Below are 20,085 nucleotides of genomic sequence, written 5' to 3' on the forward strand. Positions count from 1 at the left end.
CAGAGCGCGCTCTCCTCACCAGGCGTACCCAGCAGGCCTCGGAGGTGGTCAAGGATACGACTTGGGGGCAATTTGAACCGTGGAAGCGTCTTAGAGGAGGAACTCCTTGAAATTGTTGGGGCAGAGAAGGACTTCAGATGGAAGGGGACCACAACTTGTACCCCACCTCCCTGCGCTATTTTATTTTATTTTATTTTGCATGAATTGGCCCCGACTTGGCCTGATCTTTCTTCATCCCAGCTCCCCAGTTAGGCAGGCAACGCCGTGGACCTGCAATGGGTTTCCTCCGCCCTCCCAAAATGGGGATTGGTCAAACGAAGAGCGAATCCGTGTTGGCTTTTGGCCCGGAGTGAGGGATAGATTGAGAGCCCCCTTTTTCCCTCAGGAGGAAATCTGAGAGACGATACACTGGAATAGGATACCGACGACTTAATCCCACCTGCGTTTCCTGGGCTATTTAGGTGGGCTTGGCGGCAAGTAGGAGACTCTCCAAGAGGCGCAGGAAAGACATCGAGATTCCTTGGCCAAGTGGGAAAGATCCCCCTCCTTTGCCCCTCTTTGCTGCGGCAGCCAAGCTCACTCTTCCCATCCCAACAAGATCCGAAGGAACTGCGGCTGCGGAGCGGCTGACTCCAGCCTTTCACCAACGCATGTGCAGAGCGCCTTCCCTTTGCCCAGCTGCCTAAGAATCAATGGGACTTCGTGAAGGGAGAGTGGATCAAATGATTTGGAGTAAATGACACGTCTAGATACCCTTTCTGTTCCCTCCCCCGACTTGAGAAGTCTGTCTGCCTTTTCTCAGTCAGGAAACGTCGGGGCTTCCCCTCCTTGCCGCACAAAGGCAAGCCTATTAGTTCTTATGGGCGGGCAATCCCCATGAAGGGTTCCCTAACCCAAGCGCGCTTTTATTCTCCCCTCTCTTTCCTTCTTCCTGATTGGTCAAAGAAGAAGAGCCCGCCTCCAAATAGCAGAGGGACTCTCTCCCTCTCTTCCAGGTGAGAAACTGCCAAGCTGGCTAATGGGTGGGCGTTTCACTCCTCCTCAACGAGGTCCCTTTCCTCTCCAAAACTGTGCGCCCTGAAGGTGGCCCGGAGGGAGTAGCTAATTATTATTATTATTATTACTATTCTGTTTATTTCTAATGGAAGGTAGGCAAAGCTACGGCTCCCTGGCACCCCAGACTCCTCCTGCTGTCGCTGAAAAGGCTCCTCTGTGTGCCTGCCTGAGGCTAACAGCAGCCTTGTTGTGCGGCGTCCCTCAATAGTCAATGAAGCCCTTGTGAGTTGAGAAGCCCCTGGGCTCGGCTGTGATTGGCAGCTTAATCCCAAAGTGCCAGGCAGGCAAGCAGGAGGAGTGAGGACCACAGGGTCTCCTCTCAGCTTTAAAGCCGGGATTTCGAGGGCCCTCTTTTTGCCAGGAGTGTGCTAACATGCCCCCTTCATGGCAACTGCAGGGGGTCCTGGTGAGACACAGAATTGCGGTGGCCAAAGGGCCCTTTTGCAGCTTACCTCCCACTTCTATGTCCTTTCGTGTGCAGTAGAGGCAAAAGGTTCTTATGGAAAATTCTCCTGACATCCTCCAGGGAGTAGCAGCCAATAATAAAAGGAGCAAAACATATCCAGCCCAAGGTAGTTTTCTCACAGGAGCACCTCGGCAAGCGAGAGTCTAAAAGTGGCAGGCTAAAACCCGGAACCTCAATCCATGGCTGATACCAGACTGGGTGACTTGGAATGTGCTGAACAACTGTGTTGTCACCACGGGATGCGGAGCCAACCTTAAGAAATGGGGCACAAAGTGGAGTCCACGACATACCAGTGTGGAGAAGAGCAAACCACAGATCACGTACTACAATGCAACCTGAGCCCTGCCACATGCACAGTGGAGGACCTTCTTATATCAACACCAGAGGCACTTCAAGTGACCAGCTTCCAACATATGGTGACTCTAAGGTCTACCTATAATAGGGGTTTCTTGGCAAGATTTCTTCAAGGGGAGATTGCCATTATCTGAGGTTGAGAGTGTGTGACTTAAGGGCTGGGCTTAGCACAGTAGTGCTACAGAAAAATCCCACCAATCAGAAGGTCAGTAGTTTGAACCCGGGCAGCATGAGCATCAGTCATTAGCCCCAGCTCACCTGTCCACCTTGCAGATTGAAAGCAGAAATGCAAGTAGATAAAATAGGTACCATTCTTAGTGGGGAGGTAATAAAAGCAGCCTTAAAAGGACCTCGATTGGAGGAAAGATGCTAATAAATAAATAAAGATGCTAATAAATAAATAAATAAATGTGGTAACCCATCAGGGATTTGAACCCAGAGTTCTAGACCAAAACTCAAATTGCTACATCAAGTTGGGCTTTCTTAACAAATTTCTTCAAAGGGAGTTGACCATTGTTTTCCCTACAAGAGCTGAGAGAGCCTGCCTTTTTGAGCTCACCATGCAGGTGTTTGAACTTTGGTCTACCAGTGTCCCAGTCCAAATTTCAAGCCACCACACTATACTGGCTGTTGAGGAAATAATTTTGGGAGGGGATTGCTGGGACATTTGCTTTCCTTTCCAATCTTCTATCAACAGCTGGTTTTTGCTACTAAGTTGACTTGAATGACCGGCCTCCTGGGATGCATCTGTAGTAGAGCTGTGCACAGAACCATTTTCCTTCATTTCATCCATTCTGCCTTCAGGAGCTCAAAATGGGAAGGCCCCTCCCGGTACAAAAATCAGCTCGACATGAAAGCAAGCAGGAGCCAATCCTGGCTCCTCATCTGCTTTCTGTGAGCATGTGGCACTCCATGCCTCCTTGAGTGAGCATGGGAAGCTCCCTCCCCATAATGGGCCAATAGAAAACTGATCTTTTGGCACCCCAGAGCAAAAACAGATATTTGCCTTCCTGATTTCAGGAGGCACCCAAAAACTGAACTGGGGTCCCCACCGAAATCTGGGACATGAAACAGGTCAAGATTCACCCGAAAGTGTATCTTAATCTATAGTGTAGATTTAATGTAATTTGACATCACCATGGCCTAATGCTGTGAAATTATCAAGCTGTATTTTTACAATATCTTTAGCCTTCCCTGTCAAGGAGTGCTGATGCCCCATCATGCCCCAATCACAGAATTCTAGTCATGATCCATAGCAGTTAAAGTGGTATCAAACTGCATTACTTGTGTAGATGCATACCAAGTCACATTATTATGGTGCTAAATTCTGTTACTCCTTCCTGGTTTAATAGGTACTAAAATAGATGCTGTTACTTCTTATCTGACTTCACTTGTTCATTTTCAGCATTAGTAAGAACTTAGGGCAGGACTCTGTGGCTTTGGGGACCCTCCCGGTTGTTAAATCCGACAACATGCCAGTTCCTTATGGGCCTCTTTAGTTGCAGTAGCAGGAACAGAGATGAGTAACTAAGCAATTGCTTGCATAGTTTCCCAGTGTGAAACATTGCACCACTGCAAGACATCCCAAGTTCCCCACTAATAGTCCAGATGTGGTGCTGAGTAGAGTTAACTTTGTTATGGAGCAGAATGACTTCTGCCAATAGCATTTTTGAGTGGCACCATCCTCCCCCTGTGCAAAATATCATGGTCCACAATCATATGCTAACACTCAGATATCAAATAGCCTTACTTCCAGCTGCATCTCACACTAAGACACAGTTTACTAAGCAGAACCCAGCATATTAGAAAGGATAATAAATGGTGAAGTATAAATTATTCCATTTCCCTCTTTTATATGGATTTTTAAACATTAAAATTGCTATTCACTTCATTCAGAATGTGAAAGAATTAAGGAATCTAGTGGGCTGAATAATTTACTTTCACTGACCTAAGGGGATTAACATTTACAATGAGCAACTAAAGGGCATTCCATACTAGGATAATGTAAATTTCCCATACCCATAATAGACTAGAAATCCATGTTTGCCTTTTTGTTGCATGGAATAGCCTTTGTATCTTTACTTTCCCCTTGCCTTGTGTGTGCTATTAATGCAGCCTCAGAAACTTGTGCAACAGGATTGAGATGGAAACAGGACTAATTCTGAGGAGCTCATATTTCTCCACCCCCTCAAACTTCAGATTCTGAATTGACTGTATGTATTTTAAGAGGAAAAGAACAGTAAATTGAAAAATTACCCCAAACCATTTTAGTCTAGGTGTTTGTAAAGTCAGAAAAGAAATTATAACTGTATATTACACATTATAAACAGGGAACCTTTGGTTATCTGCTGGGATATTGTTCCAGAGCCACCCACACCTACTGTGAATATCAAAATACATGGTGCTCAAGTCCCATTATATATAATTTCTTTAACAAATAATATCTCTTAAATAAAATGGCAAAATCAAGATTTGCCTTTTGGATATTTTTTTTTGAAAAATATTTGTAAGCCATGGATATTTGAAAACATGGATACATAATCTGTGGATATGGAGGATCAAATCTATCATCTATATTTTAGCTCCCTACTTAGTCATAGAGTGGACTCATTGAAATCAGTATGACTACCTGACTATGAACCAGTGATATCTGTGGGTCTGCTTTGATTATGCCTCAGCCTGATTTCAATCTTTGCTTGAACAAACTATCTGGATTTTGATCGTTACACACAGACCTTGAAGGAGCTGGGGGTGGTGACGGCCGACAGGGGGCTCTGGCATGGGCTGGTCCATGAGGTCACGAAGAGTCGGAGACGACTGAACAAATGAACAACAACAACACAGAGGCCATTCAGTGCCATTCAGGCTTTAAAACTCTAGACTGACATTTCTGATTTTTAAGGAGTGAGGCATATTTGAAGAGGGGGGTAGATCTGGACACGAGGCTGGTCATTGAATGTTAGCTTCCTAAATTAAATATTCAATATTTAAGTGGTATTTTCAAATCAGCATATACTGACAATAATATACTTGGGACCCAAAGTATTTTGGATATTAGATGTTTTCAAATATTGGAATACCTGTGTTTGTATATAGATAATGGAGATGGGACCCAAGTCTGAACACAAAATTCATTTGTTTCATATATGTTTTATACACACACACACACGTTACACTGAAAGCAATTTTATACAAGTTTGTGCACACTGAAATATCACAAAGCAAAAGCGTCAATATCGCAGCCATCCATATGAACAATCTCAAATTTCTGAGTGTTCAGGATTTCTGGTTAAGGAATACTCAACCTATGTAATATTTCATAGATTATTTAGTACAGTATGGCTCTTTGTAATGGATCACAGAAATTGTAATGGATCACAGAAACAAATATTACTTAGATCCACATTCTGGAGAAAAAGGATGTAAGTGGGAACTGTAATAGTAAAGCAATTGGGAAGCATATGATGGCAATTTCCTTAGCAAGAACATTAAAAAAAAGATAAAATCTTGGTCTAGACTGAATGTGAGTCTCTTCATTCATGAGCAGCCACAATATTCCAGTACAACGGGAATAAGATGAAAAGATTGGAATGTCATATAAAATGTATTTTTCACATTTCCTTCAGTCTAAGAACCATCACTTTTAGAAATTAGGCTCAGTTTGGTTTCCAGGGGCCTCTAGATTTCAGGGATTTTGTTGCTGCCATACTATCTTAGATTAAAGCTGTATCTAATTGAAACATCTGTCCTTAATGCACACAATAAGTTGTCCATGGAAAGATCCCCATAGGTCTTGAGGGCAACCCTCTCTTGTCCCCCCCCCCCAAAAAAAACTCACCCTTTTTCATGCTGGGTAGACATGTAGTCCAACATTTAGAAGGTCCCAAGCTCCCTTCCCCCTCATTTCATATGAGAGAAAATATGGTTTTCCAGATGGTTTGCCAGATGATGTAAGGGGTGGGGTTCCTTTAATGCAGTGGTTCCCAACCTGTGGTCCATGGGCCACCAGTGGTCTGCAAGAATGAAAATATGGTCTGTGGCCTCACTCTTACTACACCGCTGCCTCAAAACCACATGGCAATGAGAGTGACTGGTCTTGCGGAACCGTCTTATAGTGCGGAGGCAACTGGGATGTCGGGAGGGGAGAGGTTGACAACCCATGAAAGATTATTACTACCACATGAGCTCTAAATTATTACATATGGGGGTTTTTTTAGTTAGCAGATGGCAACTACTGGATAGCATATGTTCTGTATCAGAAATTAGAGCTGATATGGTCTATCCAATGCAATTTTCTGAATCAGCACCCCAAATAACCAAACAAAATTGAAAGTTTACCAAAAACTGATTCGTAGCCCTTTTGGTCATAATGTTGGAGAGCGATCCCTGATCAAAGTGGTCCCTGGTCAAAAAAAGGTTGGGAATCACTGTTTTAATGGTTGAGCTGAAGGGGAATTTCAATAGATGTTACTTAGATGACCGCAACATGTGTTTAAAATTCTTCTTTGATCTAACTATTAAAGATAGAGGAGCCCCATCACTTATTTCATCTAGAAATCCTGCTGAGGACCCAAATTCTACAGAGTAACAGAGCTATGAATGAATACGCAAGAGAAAAGTCTTGGGTTACAATCATCATCATTCGGCAGCTCAGAAAAAGAGCTTGGGAACTGCTCCTAATGGTCTTTTTTTATTTCTTGCCAAAAACTATAAGGGGGGGGGGGGTTAATAGAATATAAGCTCCTGTTAGTAAAAAAAGAAAAAGAAATATTTTCCAGTGTAAGGTTTTTTCAGGATTTAATTTAATAAATGGATTGAATAGAGATTAAAAAGCTACTCATTTGTGAGACAATGCCAAGCAGAGCAGCCAGTCTGAATCTAGAATGGGAAAGTACATTTCTAATAATAGGCAAACCGAATAAAGAACTTTCCTCTTTAATTTGCTTCTGATTCATGTTTCTTTCTTTTTTTCAATTAACTTTTGTAATAAATAATATTAAAATACAACCAATTTCTCTGGTTATAGCTGTAATTATGTTTTCCTATATATTTGTGATAATATCAACAGATCAGTGTACAACGTATTCTTTCTTTATATATCAGGGAAACATTTATGTTACAATCTCTTCTGACCAAAGATGGTCTCTTTGGTCTTGTCTACACCAGCAAAAATCCCTGGACACACCTTGAATGGAAGACTGTTTGGCTTCATGACCCATGGTTACTTAAAATTAATGACCCTAGGTTTTTGTTTGTATTATTTAAACTGGCTTTGCTCCACTTCAGGCAATGTTGGGGGATACTCCAAAGTTAGATGGAAAATCTGGAGTATCCCATGGTTTCAGGGCAATCTGGACACCTACATCAGGTCCAATTCAGCCTGATCCACTGTCCAGGCTGGACACCAGAACCTGTTCCCTGTGCCTTGATCCATTCCCAAGGAAAGGGGATGTATCATGGCTGTGTTGCCACCCCACCTGGATGGAGTTTCCTCCAAGCTCCTGGTCATCAGGAGCAGCTGTGCTGACATCAGGACAAGGTACTCAAAGAACCAGTATGAAAGAAGAGTGACCCCCTACTTCTACCTGGTCACATGGATGCCCCATTTTGACATTAGCAGAGTTGACCACACAACCAGGCAATCTTCCCTCCTTTATGCTAGTCAGGAAGGCAATGGCCCTGAATTTGGCACCTGACAAGTGTCAACAAACCCCCAGTACTCTTCATAAGAAAAATAGAATCATAGAATCAAAGAATCAAAGAGTTGGAAGAGACCTCGTGGGCCATCCAGTCCAACCCCCTGCCAAGAAGCAGGAATATTGCATTCAAATCACCCCTGACAGATGGCCATCCAGCCTCTGTTTAAAAGCTTCCAAAGAAGGAGCCTCCACCACACTCCGGGGCAGAGAGTTCCACTGCTGAACAGCTCTCACAGTTAGGAAGTTCTTCCTCATGTTCAGATGGAATCTCCTTTCTTGTAGTTTGAAGCCATTGTTCCGCATCCTAGTCTCCAAGGAAGCAGAAAACAAGCTTGCTCCCTCCTCCCTGTGGCTTCCTCTCACATATTTATACATGGCTAGCATATCTCCTCTCAGCCTTCTCTTCTTCAGGCTAAACATGCCCATCTCCTTAAGCCGCTCCTCATAGGGCTTGTTCTTCAGACCCTTGGTCATTTTAGTCGCCCTTCTCTGGACACATTCCAGCTTGTCAATATCTCTTGAATTGTGGTGCCCAGAATTGGACACAATATTCCAGGTGTGGTCTAACCAAAGCGGAATAGAGAGATAGCATGACTTCTCTAGATCTAGACACTATGCTCCTATTGATGCAGGCCAAAATCCCATTGACTTTTTTTGCCGCCACATCACATGGTTGGCTCATGTTTAACTTGCTGTCCACAAGGACTCCAAGATCTTTTTCACACGTACTGCTCTCAAGCTAGGCGTCCCCCATTTTGTATCTTTGCATTTCGTTTTTTCTGCCTAAGTTGAGTATCTTGCATTTGTCACTGTTGAACTTCATTTTGTTAGTTTTGGCCCATCTCTCTAATCTGTCAAGATAATTTTGAATCCTGCTCCTGTCCTCTGGAGTATTGGCTATTAGGGCTGGGCGGTTTCGTTTCGTTAATTCGTAATTCGTTAATAATTCGTTAATTTTTTCAATTACAAAACGATAACAAACCATTCTGGAGCAATTTTTAAAAAAAACGAATTTTTAAATAGTTTTGTAAATGCTTCGTATTTTGTTATTGTATTCGTTTCGTTATTGTTTTGAGGTCGTTTCGTTATTATTTCCGCATGTCTGGGGCAAGTTTTATGGTTGTTTTTTTGTTTAATTAGTGAAAAAAAAATATAATATCACACCAACAGTCAACAACAGAGGGAGAGGGAAGCTTCAGAAGTTTTTGGAGGTTTTTTAGCGTATTTCGCGGTCGCGTCCGCCATTAACGAATCGATTCGTTATTGTTTCGGAAATTGATTCGTTAATGTTTTGTAATTTTTTTCACATTTACGAAATTTCGTAAATATCGAACTTTTTAAAAGGAAAATTTTGTAATTATTTTAAATAACGAAACGCAAAAAACCCCAAAAAACGAATCGATTTTAGAAACAAATTTTTCCGTTGTTACCCAGGCCTATTGGCTATCCCTCCCAATTTGGTGTCGCCTGCAAACTTGATGATCATGCCTTCTAGCCCTTCATCTAAGTCATTAATAAAGATGTTGAACAGGACCGGGCCCAGGATGGAACCCTGCGGCACTCCGCTCATCACTTCTTTCCAAGATGAAGAGGAAGCATTGGTGAGCACCCTCTGGGTTCGCCCATTAATAGTTTTAGTGATGCACACTTGAGCATAATTATTTGAGCACAGTTTCATTTTATTGAAGAAAACTATAAAAAGCACATAGTACTATATCATATGAGGAAAGCTGAAGCTCTTATTGCATATGATTAACAGAGAACAGCAAGTGGTGTGGGGGAGAGGAAAGGAGATCCCAGAGAACATAGGGAAGCTATGCCATGGAAGAAGAGAGTATATGTGAACAAACACACAAAGAAATGGGAAGTAACATGCCTAGAGAGTGGCATGATGTGTAAGGATCCCTCTACACTGTCCTATATCCCAGAAGCAGATCCCAGATTATTTTCTTAACCCAGATTATATGGCAATGGAGATTCATATAATCCATTTCAAAGCAAATAACCTGGGACCAGATCCTGGAATATAAGGACAGTGTAGAAGGGCCTAACTCCCAGCGTGGTTAGACATGCAAAAGGTTGCTAACTTCAACAAGAACTTAGAGAGTTACTTTTGAAACGTAATTCATTTCTGTTACTTCCACATATAACTCACACTATCAAGGCAGATAATTCACAATATCTGCTTTGAACTGAATTATCTTAGTCCACACTACCATATAATCCAGTTCAATGTGTATTTATACAGCTGTGTGGAAAGGACCCTAAGTCACCCTACTGAGGTCTTGCACTCAATGTCATGGCTTCCCTAACCGAGTCTTTCCACCTGGAATGCTGTCTTCATCTCTTTCTACTGTCCTCTACCTTATCAAGCATGATTGTCCTTTCTGGTATTGTGGCTTCTCATAAAATGAGCAAAGTACATCAGTCTCAGTTTAGGATCTGCAGGGTTACCTTAAAACATTATACTGTTTGTAATCTCTGACCAGACTGACAGCTAGATATTATTTTGACAATGGTAGTAGGACAGCATCCTCAGTGGACAAAAAGGAGATCTGTAGCATTTAACAGCTCTGTATACACTATGTCCTTCAGCATTTGCCACATGAGGCAGATGCATCACCCTGCCTTCTGGTACAGCCGGCCCTAGTTACAAGTCATAACATAAATCGTAATGTGAAATCTGTTATCTTAGCAATCAGCAATGCCTATGTCCCATTGTTTTACACTCACATAAAAGCACAGCATGGGGGGTGGGGAGTGTCTTTCTGAAATCTTTAATCACAATTGTTCCCAAGAGAAAAACAATTCCAATTCAAACTGTGAATAAAAGCAATCTAAGGACATTGTGCCAAACCGTTTCTGGGCATAAAACTCCATTAGTGTCAGTGGAATTTTACAATCAAAATGAATTTGTCCCACTGGCCCTACAGTACATTTGTACATTGCAGCTGCAGAAAATAGCAAGGAGAAAGGTTATCGAAGAATTCAAGAGTACAAACACTGATAATATTGCATGACATTTTATAATTAAAAATGTAGTGTCTCTTACAGCCTTAACAGCTTGTCGACTAGTATTCATGATGAGCAAAGAAACTACACTTCTGGCTTGTGAACCTCTTCCCAATTGTCTTAGTCAACAATTAGATATCTTCTAGACCTGCTCATCAAATTCAATTGCTAGTGAAGTCCTGAATTTGCTTCAGGTTTTAGTTCAAATTTAAATGAGTTCTCCAAGATGACACCTTTAAACTTTGGACTACAACCCAGCATGGATTCACCCACAAGGATGCCATCAACTGCCATGGATCAAATCATGAGATTGCCCTTGGTAAGCTATGGTATCTCCTAAAGGTGTTGCATACAAGCTGTATGCAACAGCATTTGGCAAGACTAAGACTAAAATTGCTAGCTTCAACTTGCAAAGACAGATGTCTTCTATAAAAAAAAAACATGGAAGGAATAAATTGTGAAACTGCTAAATTTATTTTAGCTTGCAAAAGTAATAACAGTCTTTGATTATCTTGCACATATGAAAAGAAAATAAAGCATTTGAATCATTCCAGTCTTTGCAACAGTCTTTGTTTACCAAATCTAGAACAGTTCCAATATGGTTGTATTTATTATTCTTTTTCTGTTCCAGTCCTCATCATGTTGCTATGAACAATTTTTCTAATTGATCTAAATGTCCATGTCAAGTCACAGCTTAGTTTTGAAAGCTCATAGAGACCTTATTAACCTTGAGAATATGGCCATGTAATCTTGTGATCATGAAGGATGTTTGTCAAATTATCCTTTTGAGCTTGAGCAAACTATCATTTTTAACATATGCCAGAATGTTCTTATTTAACTTCCCTCACAGTGGGTTCATTATGAAGGTTGGTTACCCAACTCCATCTGCCATTTTAACAACTTCTTACTTAGCATGCTAAAAGTTCTGAGATTGGTAAGGAAAACACATATAAGGATCTCATTTTGCACCAACATCCCAGTTTATTTGGGTGCCCAGAAATGGGTTTGTTTTTACTAAAATATAGTCTTGGAGACACAAATAATTTCAGACTTGGCCATGATCTATCTATCTATCTATCTATCTATCTATCTATCTATCTATCTATCTATCTAAAAACACTTTTTTTCAAAAACTGCATTTCACTCTTTCACGTAGAACAGTGGTTCTCAACCTGTGGGTCCCCAGATGTTTTGGTCTTCAATTCCCAGAAATCCTATCAGCTGGTAAACTGGCTGGGATTTCTGGGAGTTATAGGCCAAAACACCTGGGGATTCACAGCTTGAGAATCACTGATCTAGGAATAGGTCTTCTTGCAGTCATATTGTTGTGTCAACAAGACACGAGGATTTGTCCTGAATTTAATATATGTTACTAGTAGATTACCCTTCATTTCTGTGTTCTGCATATCTATCCCAACATGACTCCTAAGCTTGGTTTTAGGCTCACTAGAGCACATAAGAAATGAGAAATGAAGTTAGCAAGGGTTTCTTATTATATTAGCTATTTCTTACCCCTTTTAGGAATAAAGATGGAGTAAAAATCACAATAAACAATAAAACAATAAATAGAATAAAATAGAAGAATCCCAAGGTAGTTGGAAGCTGGCTGAATTTCCTTAAACATGTCTTATAAATGTTGAATAAGTAAAATAAAGCAAGCACTTAAAAAAAGCAGGAAGGACATGAGAAAAACAAGTTTACTTGCCTTTAGATATTCTGAAGCAGTTAGTTCTTGCTTCTTTATTTTTACTTTACATTTATGATATAATCTAGATATTTGTATGAAAAAAACTAATAATGTTGGAAGGGGGACATTTTAGGAGAGGTGAAATTTCTGACTAGTGGTAGCCTACAGAAGCTAACTTTCACAAGTAAATATAAAGAACTACCAAAAACATTTTCAGGAGAGGAGTATACATGTTTCAACCAACTCAACAAGGATTTTAGTTTGCCTTGAGCTCATGGACAAAACACAGAATTAAATGTGTATATTCTAGAGCTATTCATCAGTCAGAAAAATGCACCCTCTTTTTTGAAGTGATTAACATGGAGTGTTGTACTGTATCTACATATACGAATAAAAGAACAACTAGAGGTCAGAGTGTCAGACTAGAACAAGGGAGATATGGATTCAAAACCACACTTGACTCAGTACAGATGAGCTGAACATACCACCAGCATCACTTATAATTTGCCTCCAGTACAAGCCAGATGTCTTGATGGCTCCTTCTTTATTCAGTGCCTGGCTCTTCTGCTATGCCAGTGGTTCTCAACCTGTGGGTCCCCAGGTGTTTTGGCCTACAACTTCCAGAAATCCCAGCCAGTTTACCAACTGTTAGGATTTCTGGGAGTTAAAGGCCAAAACATCTGGGGATCTACTGGTTGAGAACCACTCTGCTTTGCCTTCAGAGCCAAAACAGTAGGCAACAGGTAGTTTGGGTAATTGTGGTGTAGTGGTTTTGGCATTGGACTACAGCTCTGGAAAGCATTTTGTACTACCACGATCCCAGAATATGCAGGAGACATATCCCATGCTGATGCCATGGTTTCCATATTTATATTTTATATTGCGTCTTTCTGTCTTTCTGTGTCCTGCTAACTGCAAATTCAGCCACTTAATAGTCAGTCTGAAATCCATAATTGATAAGGGCTTCTAGTCATCTAATCAAACTATTAATCCACTGGGTGTACATGCAATACTCTGCTGAGATGTTCTGGTTGGTGGAACTATGCTTATTTGTTCTGAAAATAATTTAAGCGGAGGGATAGAAGACACATCTAGGGCCATAAGTAATCATCTTTATTATAGAGTCATAAAGTTGGAAGAGACCATGAGGACCATCCAGTCCAATCCCCTGCTATGCTATACACAATCAAAGCATTTGCAACAGATGTCCATCAATCCTCTGCATAAAAAGCTCCAGAGGAGATTCCACCATACTCCCATGCAGCATATTCCACTATCAAATAATTGTTACCATCTAAATACTATATTCAAACTTCATGAAATTTTGAAGGACAAGGTGACGTATTCATCTTAATATATAACCCATCAAGTACACAAATTCATTTGTGAAGATGTTCCTCTAATATTCATCCCCCTAAATGACAGGGCAATGAAGGACACAATTGTTTTGTCAATATCCTTTGAAAAAAAATCATGTTGTTTTGATTGCCACATTAATGAAACTCCAGCCTTTTCTTTTCTAAAACAAGTGAAATCGAAACACATGAGTCAATGCTTGGACATTTAGTATTTGGTCCATGCAGTTAATCTCCAAGCACCTATCACTCCCAACACATCTTGTGTGTAATTATATGAATGTATGCAAATGGCCAGACAAATTTAGTATTGACAAAATGTGATACGCTTGAGATAGATTGTGTAAATGTCAGTATATCATTAGAGCAATTTATTGGAGAGCATTGCTAAATATAGAAATGATGCAATAGGGCATTCTTCTCCCTCACCTGGCATGTAGCATTAAATGATCAGAAAAGAAGGCCAACTCCTCTGCCAGCCAACACCAGCCAAGCTTCATTGTGGAAAGAATCTTTAATAGACTTCTTATCTTTTAGCTATTAGAGATAATAGGTTTTTATCATATGTTTAATAATTAAATTCCCAGAAGAGTTTCTTCTTGTTTTTGTACTTGCGCCAGCGGATTAGGGCTCAGCCTTTACTGACAGTTGGTTTTAACTATATTAACTGCTAACAGACTTTGTGGTGACTTAGAGGAATGAGGTTTATTCCAGTTTCATATGTAATGAGGGAGTGTTAAATGGTGTGTGTGTGTGTGTGTGTGTGTGTGTGTGTGTGTGTTTGTGTGTGTGTATTCATTCTAAAAGGGTAGAAGGATTAACTTAGCCAAAAAGTAGGTCAGCAATTAGGGATTTCCTTCAGCTTGAGGGCCAAATTCAATTTCAGAAAAATTCTCAGGGGCCATCGTACAGTAGAGGGCATATCCAAAGCCATGTAATAAAAGCAAAGCTATGAGCTTCCTTTTTACTTTCTGGTTAAGTGCTGACCTCTTCTAGGTCTAAAAAAGTAAGATGCTGAAACTACATAACCTTCAAATGTTTACACATGAAAATGGAGATGGCCAAGCAACATCACAGTATGGTCAATATGGCAACAGTTATTAATGAGGAAGCACAAGCAAAGAAGGAGTATCTGCAGCAACTTGATTATACCTCAGTCTACAGCAGGGATGGTCAAACTTTTTTGCCTTGGGGATGCATTGTGGGCCTAACTGAGATGGCCAGGCCAAGAGGGAGGATAGCCAGGCATGCACTGAGTGGGATGGGGGTAGAACTGGGAGAAGTCCGGGTCATCCTCAGATTGTCCTCCTGGCATAAGGATGGGGATGCTCACGCCATCCTTATGCCAGGAGGAAAATGAGACATGCAACGACTGTCATGATCCTCCTCCCCTGATCTTTGGGCTGTCCTCTCAGTATTATGCCAGGAGGAGGGCAAAACAGACGACTGCTGAGAATGCTCCAGAGGGTTCTCAGCCACTGTGTGCTTCCTCAGGCCATCCTCTTGGCATAAGGAGCAGGCCACTCACCCCATCCTTATGCCGGGAGGAAGGCAAGACATGTGGTGACTGAGAGTGCTCCAGAGGGATCTCGGCTGCTGGGTGTCTCCCCCCCCCCCTCCACCAATCCTTTTTGAATAAGAATACAATGGGTCACTATGCTCATATGCTGAGAGGACAGGGAAAATGAGGAGGGCCTGAGGTAAGCACCCATAGTCCCTGGGCCTTAGTTTGTCCATGCCTGTTCTACAGGAAAGGGAATGGTTTTTTCTCTCTCTTAGCTCTGCCCCCATCTGAAGTTAATATAGGTAATTTAGTCAATTGAGTTAATTTTCAGCAATTTAAATAAACTAAGGACAAGAGAGGAAAATGGGAGGAGAAAGAGAAAGAAAGTGGGATGTTTTAAAAGCAGTCTAAAAAGTGGAATGACAGAAGATTAGAGGCTGACCATTGCCAATTGGGACAGTTGAAGGGCATAAAAGTGTTGCTTGTTTACTGGAGAAGCAAAAGTTTCCCCTCTCATGTGGCCATGAAGGGGTGTGTGTGTGAACTTGAGGTTTGTTGCAGCTCATTTATATAACAGGAAATGGTAATTTGCCATTATGTGTGAACTGAGCCCTTGTGACATTCAATGTCATTTTTTGTCTTTTCAGAAATATATATCATCAAGTTTTAGTTTCCTTGTTATAGCTGGGAGTGTTTTGAATGGGAAAAAATGACCTTCCATTTACATTGAAAACATTCTGCTTAATTTTAGAAGGTCCCTGACAGGTAAAGAACCATCTTCAACATATATAACTCCTTTGCACAACATAAATATCAGGAATTGGTCTCATGACAGTAGAAATAGTGCTATAAAATAAAACATCTGGGGCTGTACAGCTTTGTCAAGGCCTCACACCAAGCAATCCATCTTTCTCTGGTCTGCTCTTTAACATCCTGTTGACCTGCTCAGCGGAATGCATTCATCAGCTTATTTATCTCCCCATGGCATTATGGGTATCTAAGAACAGTTCATTTTCAGATAAATGAAATTATTGCCCTTTGCTCAGCCAGTAATGCTAAAACTGAACATCTCATCAAAATCTGTGTTGCTGTTGTTGTGTTCTAAGTGCTTCTTTGAACATTGGCATCCATACAGATTCAGGCAGCTGAGCACAGCCAAGACAAAAATTTAGTGGCATTTTCCTTAATTCGATCATCAAAAGGGAACTGTACCAACATATTCTCATTGCTCTCTTTAAGCCTCCAATGTATGCTGCTCCAGATGTTAAAATAACATGACTTGAAGAAAAGAGCTGTGGCGCCATTCTCTTGAGGCCAATTGGGCTGTGCATGTCTTGCAGCTGAGCAGCACAAAGACCCAAAAGCAAAGCTATGAGGCTTTTGTCCAGCTGTTCCCGATTATTTTCCTCGGTTTCTTACAGATAGATCCTCATGAATTCCCTACAGTGGAGAAGGATGCTTTGGGCCCGTCTGCCCCTTGACTGGTCACAGGTTGTTATTATTTTGCTGCATGGCCTTGAATTAAAAGAATTTTCTTACTTGTCCAGGATAAATTGATGTTTGACATGAAGTTTGAAAGGCTGGTACTGAAATGTCACCATTGATTGGGATGAGGTGGTTACAAAATGCCTGTGTTTTCTCCTTAGCTGAATATTACGTATTTCCTCTTTGGCTTTGGTCACCAAAGGCTATGACTGGAATACATGGTTGTGTCTGGATGCTGCACAAAAACAGAAGCTGGTCTCCACATGCTTATATAGATGGGCTGAATTTATTTTTTTTAAGCCCAACACATTTGAATTGTCACAAATTATCTGTTACTTTGAAAAAGATTTTAAGTAAATATTTGTATTTATGTTTATCTTGAGGTAGCCTCTGAAGAAGGCCAGTTAATTTGTGTGTAGGGAAAATGTGTTGGGCTTTTGAAAAAAATAGAATCATGGAATAATAGAGCTGGAAGAAACCACAAGGACCATCCAGTCCAACACCCACTTGCAGGGAAACATAATCAAAGCATTCCCAACAGATGACCATCAAACCTTTGCTCAAAAAATTCCAAAGGAGACTCCATCAACCTGCAAGACAGCACATTCCACTAAATTCAGTTGATCTACAGGCACATGGAAACCATTCTCCTTTTGTCTGCAGATTTATGATTCGTGCTCTCCAGTCTCTATTCCTTTATCTGGAAGCTAACAATCACAGGCCAAGATGCATGTGATAACATCATGACAATATGGCTGTTCATGTACCTTTGGTACATATCTGTTGTATTAAACAGCCCCTATACAACTGTAGTGCATTTGTGCAAGCTACTGCTAAATGCCCATGGCTGAAATTTCATCGTGCAATTGCAGTGTACAAAGTAATAATTATCAATAGGTTTTCTCAAAGAAACCTCTATTCACTTAACAGTGTATATTTAGGTTCTATTATGGAATAAGCAGAGAACCATTATGGATTGTATGCATGCAACCCCCATTCCATCATTGCATGGACCACGTGTGAATCTATATTTCTGTTCCTGTCAGATAGGTACTACATTTCACTATGCCAACAAAAACACTCTGCATGGGAATGCAACTTACACCTATAATATAAATACCTTGGCATAATGTAAGTCTCCACCATGGAGTTATGCTGTTCTTGCATTATACAACATCCATACCAAATAATAAAACACTCTAGCTCATATTCAGAAATGCTTAGATAACCATTCCACAATGTGCAAAATACAACACATGGAGTGAAATGTGCAATAATGGCACCTAAGAATATACTTGCCAAGGTAGCACTTGCTTCTTTCTTTCTGTTTTGAGAGATAGCTTGCACCCCCTTTTCTGTTTAGTGTGTTATGAGCAATAAACCCTTTTTGTATATGCACTCCTGCGCCTCTATATCTCCCCATTATTTGTCATATCTGCACATTGGATGTGTGGATAGTATACATTAAATTATATTCCTGGGCTGTTGTGCATATTTTACCTTACTTATGCTGTTTCAATTGATATTGTATTGCAATTATATGGTCAAATATTCAAATTTCCATATCCTTGTGAGGATGAGTGAGCGTACATACCAGTATGTTGATGTATGTCATTATGCATTTGTGCATCTTCATGTTTTATTCTGCACAGCCCTGCTTTCACCAGCTTGAAGTGTATGTATCTGCCATCCAATGTCCAAATAACTGCATTGCATGCATGGTGCAACATACATCTCTATAAGCTTTCCTTATTCTGATCAAACCACTTCAGACACAGTAGCTAAAGGGGACTGATCAAAGGAAAATGGAATAGGATGAATGTGGAAACAAAAAATAGAAGTCCCTACTACAGATATATCCAGCTTCTTGTGTGCAGATGTTTTAGTACTAAACATTGCAAGATTTGTTATCATTGGCAAGGTTGTTTGTGGATTCTGAGAACTGTATGCCAGCAGCATTCTAAGGTTGGGAGCTAATCATCTTCAGCTGGTGAAATGCTCATGCCACAGAATAAAACAAAGGACTTTGTAGAAGGGAAAGCAGTCCCTTTGACCGTTGGAAAGTCTTTTAAAATTCCTTGGCAAAAAGCCCTTGGGATGAAATCACTGGAACTAAATTGTTATAAATGAGCAAAAGGTAGAGAAATTAAAGAGAAGGTGGAAAGGGTGCTCATGTGTACCAAAGGAACATGAACAGCATGGAAATTAATCTTAAAGCCAAATGGCCTTGTTGAATCAAACTTTTCTTGGTCTTTTGGTTAGAATTATAATGAACTTTATCAAAAGAAAATCTTTTGACTTTAATTATTGATAAAGCCAATTCTTTGGTAAAACCCCCTCAATACAATCCCTGGGTGATAACTTCTTGGTTCAATAGCCTTTGAGAATCAGGCTACCCCCTCCTAATCCAAGTGACCAATTTACACATAGAGACCTTAGTGCAATTGTTAGTCCTGGTGGAATCAATGCAAAATCTAAAACTAAATCTAAATCTAAAAGGTTTGCTAGGGTAGACCCTCTTTCACTTAGACTCAGCCTCTCCCCCCCCCACCCCCCGAATCAAACTCAGCTCCCCCCAAATCAAAATCCTGGCTACGGGCCTGACAACAGGATACACCCAGGATGCTAATGTAGACGTTTCCCATATAATACTAGCTCCCTGTTCCTTGGAGACCTAATCGTATCACGAGCCCTAAATCAGCATATGTACATTTACCCAGGAGTAAGACATTTTCAAACTAAATCCTCATATACTGACTCAGGCTTTCTTTGTATTTTCATGGTCTCATTTATTCTGTCTGCCTAGAGCACCTTTCTGTTTCTCATAATCAGTCCTGCTGTTAATATATCTTCATTCTAATTATGGGGGAAGTGGGTGTGCAACAATTATAATCTTGCTTTAGGGAATCTTGTAGTGATATGATTTCTTGACTCCTGCTTTAGGTATTAATCATTTGACTATAGGCTTGATTTTCTGGGATGGGATAAATTAGAGCTAAATTGTCATTGGCATATGAATTGGTTAAAAGGAAGGATGAGACTTTACAAAGGAAAAAAATATAGAGCTTCAATACAGAAATTAGTATATCATAAGAACAGGTGTGGCATAGTGTTCACAATGGACTAGGACACTAGAGACCGGGATTCTGTTTAGCCATGGAAACTCATTAGGTGATTTTGGCAAGTCATACTCTCTCAGCCTCAGAGGAAAGTAATAGCAAACCTCCTCTGAACACATCTTACCAAATAAATCTTAGGATAGGTCCACCACAGGGTCACCATAAGTTGGAAATGACTTGAAGGCACACAACACACAGTACATTGTGGGTTGGTGGCCTTGTATAATTATGTTCCACAAAAATATTTCTATTATGATGGACTAAAGAACATCATGTAAATTTAGCTCTCTGCTATATGCAATTTTAAATTGATTTCTGGGAACTCTTGAAAGGCATCTTTGGAATGAA

This window comes from Anolis sagrei, chromosome 1, assembly GCF_037176765.1.
Source record: "Anolis sagrei isolate rAnoSag1 chromosome 1, rAnoSag1.mat, whole genome shotgun sequence".
Lineage (NCBI taxonomy): Eukaryota > Metazoa > Chordata > Lepidosauria > Squamata > Dactyloidae > Anolis > Anolis sagrei.